We start from the raw sequence: 4,871 nt of genomic DNA, 5'->3' as shown, positions 1-4,871 counted from the left end.
AGTACAAAGAGTCCCTGATTACAGTAGCCCTTGCCCACAAATACATTATTTTTTGTCATATTCAAATGACACTTTCACCTCAATTTTTCATAGCAATGCTACAGAAACCAGATTTGCCCGAATATTCGGCACATGCAGCACATCATTGAGGGCCAAAGTCTTTTCAAATGTAAGTTTCAGGAGAACTTTGCCCTTACCTAGAACTTTAGCAGTTCATGAGTCTTCAAGATAGATCATTTCTTCATCATCCCCTATTGGAGTATAGAAGGAAAATGCTTCTCGATTTGCACATATGTGCCGAGTAGCCCCAGAATCTACTACCCACTCTTTCATATTTGCTGCAATGTTAACTTGAGAGATTACTGCAGCAATTATGTCATCTCCTTCAGCTAAATTAACCTTAGGAGGATTGCCATTTGCTTTGTCATCTTTCTTTGTGTGCCTGCATTTGGCAGCATAGTGTCCTAGTTTTCCACAAACATAGCAAATGCCTTTCTTTTTCTTAAAGTTGGGATTTTTGGGCTTGTAATTTTGGAATTTATTGGCGTACCTTTTATTGTTGTTTTGAACTAGGTTATCTTTGAAAGTCATCTCCTTAGTTTTGACAGTCTTTAACTCCTTTCTGTTGGAGTCTTCAATCAAAATATGTTTCACGAGCTTATCAATGGTGTAATTTTTCTACTTGTGTTTCAGGTTATTTTTGTAGTCTGTCCATGATTCGGGCAGCTTTTCAATTAGCATGCCAGCAGCAAATTTTTCAGGCAAATTTATGTCTTCATTTTTTAGATCCTCGAGCAGCATTTGGTACTCCGTGATTTGTACCTTCATTTCTTTGTCTTCTATCATCTGTCATTGGTTGTACTTTCCCACGATGAATTTTTGTTTGGTGGCTTTTTCGGCGGTAAATTTTGTTATCAATGCTTCCCAAATTTTCTTAGCTTCCTTGCAGGTACAATACACATCAAACATTTGAAAGTGTTTGTAAAATAGTATGCCGACATATCTCATTGGCATATTGCCAGGACTCTTGCGTCTTGATATCTGTAGTCGCAATTGGTTGTGCATCTGTCGGTGCATAGGCCACTCCATGAATGTCGAGTGGAGAATGCACACGTTCTTGCCATCTTTTGAAGTTTTTATTGGCAAAAACTTCAATTTTGGAGACGTCTGGAAAAGGTTTAGCCAACGGTAGTGCAACAACAACTGATGTGAATGCAAGTTGTGAAGTGTTAACATTGCCGGAGGCCATAGTTTCTTAGATTGTAGGAGAAAATAGCAAAAAAAAAATAGTTTTTAACTGAAATTAATATAATGTAGCTTGAGTCGTGCTTTATAGCACTATTCTAAAAAACTATTTCATGAGGTTGAAATATTTTTCCAAAATTAAACAAGCCTTTTTCCTATTATAAACAAGAAGGATCAGAACTAGTTAAATGTAACGTAAATCCAGTAGAAGAGAAGAAGGAGTAGAAGTAGAAGAAGAAAGCTGACAGGAAGGTATCCACTGTCAGAGGGAGAAAATGGTGTAATTTTTCAAAAGGAGAATAGCTACTATTTATAGGTATTAGAAAATATACGTTGGAGAGGATAACATCTAATAACATAACAAAAATGTGGGCTAATTTCTAGTAGCAGAAATTGTTATTAGATTACGTGCCCTAACTTTGATCTGTAAGATGTAAAAGTAAAAAAAATAAATTTTATTTTTACTCATAGCAAAACCAACTTGGACCATGTTTAATCCACGCACATAGGAGGCTCAAATCCATTAGTTTGTACAAAAATGGCCCAACTCAAGCCCTCTTACATGCACATGAGCCCACACCAGTTGCCAACTTAACACAAACCCAATAAATGAGTAAGTATTATAAATGATGAAGAATCTCTTTAGCTTTCCGATGTGGGACAAAATTTTAAAATACTCCTATTTTTTACAACAGAAAGCTCCTAGGACTGAAAGGAATAGGCGCTTAGCTTTGAGGTGGGGGATGAATATGGACTGTTTGCAGGAGTAAGGGGTTGATATATTTGATCATTCAGTAATGTAGGTCACGGTCTAGTGTTATACAGCGCTTGATTCACTCATGATAGTTGTGATGCAGTAGGATGAGGAACTCTCCAGTGTAAAGCTTTACTGCATATCAATAAAATTGTTAAATTTGCTATAAAAAAAAAAGTTTACAAGGAAGAAGTTTGCACCTACTGGACTTTTGAGGTTATCAATCAAAGAATCTCATATATGAAATTACATACATCATAAGCATATTTTCCTTCCTATAATTTAACTATGGATACCACTTTGAACGGTCAAGCAAATACTTTGATTTCAAGTCTTCCCCCACCAAGATAGGGGAACACCAAGAAGCAGCATAACCTTCAATTTATATTGTTTCTGTTATGCTGGCCGACCGGGAAAAACCAATTTTCTCTATTGTAACGTCAAAGTCTCCTGTAGTTACTTTTGCTAAATCAAAAATCGCTTCAATTTGGAATAGGAGAAGACAGAAGATAATTATTAGCCGTTTAGTGCTTTAAAAGTTTATCTATTAACCAGACGTAAATTTGCTTTTGCATGGTTTAATAGGAAGTAACGTTTATCAGTAATTCATGATTCATTAAGCAACTATGTCCACTTTCCGTTTATACATTAATTTTCAAAAAAACATTATACCCGAAATTCATCAGTAAACTTGATGTTATTCTAGCCTGTTAATATGCTCAAGCAAGAAAACAAGTTGGCACCTCTTGAGATATGAAAGTAATGAACACTAAACTAGAATCCAGACAGGGTTGAGGATTGAAATGCAGACATGAGATGAGAGCAAATCCAAACATGAAATTTACGAAAAAAGCTGTTTCTTTAGATGCATGTCCAATACCTTGAGGAAGAGATGTGCACAATACATCAGTAAAGGAAGCACTTGCAATCCTTAAGAGATTATAAGTGGCAACTTAGGTTTAAATTTTGTTTAGACTCTGTACGAAATTAAGGGTCCAAATTTTTATTCCTGTCCATTGGCAGTTTCGAACAGCATTTAAGGCACGTAAGCAGGATTTATAAGACATTTAATTTGTAATAAATTAAGGTAGGCTAACGGAAAAAAGTGAGATTTATTAGACATTATTCTATTACAAATTCAAGAGTCATAATGATTAATTGCAGTTACAAATTGGCCGTGACCTTTGGAATTTACTATTTGAGATAAGCAGTTTTTGAGGCGTTGTTGAATCTGTTTTAGTGTCCAATAACGGATATAGAAATTTAGTATTAATAGTGGATAGTGGGGTATTTCAGATTAAAGTTTCTTGGAAAGCTGGTTAGAAGATGACGTTAGCATTAGAACAGGTCATTTAATTAAAGAACTTCACTTTTTCTTCAGAATGATCTGCCGAAAAATATGGTTCCTCAGGCATAAGGTTGAATGTAGGTTATTTATCCAAAAAAGAGAAAATTTAGAAAAACTGTTAATGTTTCCAGAAATTAGGATGGACAACATTATTTGGAAAAATATAGCAAAATTCTTGTTTTCTCATCATATCCAAGTCTAATTGCATTGATTTTGGCCATAGTTCCACTGCAGAATTCCTTCAACATATAAGTCATTTAGGTCACTACTAGCATGCTTTGGGTCTTGCTCTCAGATGTATGGTTAATTAGTCAAAATCCTATATGTGTTCTATTGTTCATTGTTACTTTATGGGTTAATTACACTTTATCCTATCCCCCTAAGGTATATTCTAATTCTCATTTATCCCCTAATATTTATTTTGGATAACTTAACCTTCTGAGAGCCAAAAATACCCCTCTATTATGCTGACTTTTTTCTTCTCTTTTTTTTGTTCATTCCAAGTTAGTTTTCTTTCTTTGAATTTTATTTTTAAGTAAATAAAAAATTTGCCTAACAAAAAATTTAGGATATTCATTTCTCTAATTTATAGAATTGAAGAACTATATCATTTTTCTGCATAAGTAGCTTAATTACATGTTGATTTCATCTATTCTCCGATTTAAGAGATTAAGAAAAAATTTGTATTATATTTCCTTGTAATTAGATCTACAATCACACATTCACATGTTTGTTATTTAGATTTTTTTTTCTATTTTTTCTTGCAATAGATTGTTGCTTATTAGGATATTTTCTTGGTAATTTTTTAAGAATAATTAATTACTCCCTTCGTCCTACTTTGATAGTCCTGTTTTCCTTTTTCATCTGTTCCAAATTGTAATCCACTTTCTAATTGAAGATTGTAGTTGTCTTTTAAATTCTCTAAAATACCCTTATTCAATGTAAGTTGTTATTACTATAAACTACCTTATTTAATATAGATTGTTAGTATTGAATATAACCTACCCCATTTAATGCATTTAGATTTTCCAAAACATATTGATATATGAAAAGCCAACTTTATTTAATGAAGGGTATTTTAGAAAAATAACAATCTAAATTTGTTTTTCCAACAAAGTTAACTATTTTTTCTTAAACTGTGTAAAAAAAAAAAAACTAGAACTATCAAAATGGGACAGAGAGAGTATTAGGATAATTTCTAATATATTTATATTTCTATTATGTCAAACTTCACCACCATCAACTAGAGTGGTCAAAATTGAATTGTTAAAATTCATTGGAGAAAGAAAGTAGAAAATTTAGAAATAAAAAATTAGTAGAATAGGGGGATATATGTGTCTCTTAGTGGATTAAATGACACAAAATAAAGGTTAGAGAATAAAGTAAGAATTAAGATATACTTTTGGAGGATAAATTGTAATCAATTTTTTGAAAATCGGATCGGATAGATTGGTTCGATCGATTGAACCGCAAATCGACCATACTTCCGGTCCAGTTTAATAAAAAATCCAAAGAATTAATTAA

Source organism: Coffea arabica, chromosome 6c (genome assembly GCF_036785885.1).
Source record: "Coffea arabica cultivar ET-39 chromosome 6c, Coffea Arabica ET-39 HiFi, whole genome shotgun sequence".
Classification (NCBI taxonomy): Eukaryota; Viridiplantae; Streptophyta; class Magnoliopsida; order Gentianales; family Rubiaceae; genus Coffea; species Coffea arabica.
The sequence above is the reverse complement of the archived record's forward strand: the minus strand, read 5'-3'. Positions refer to the sequence as shown.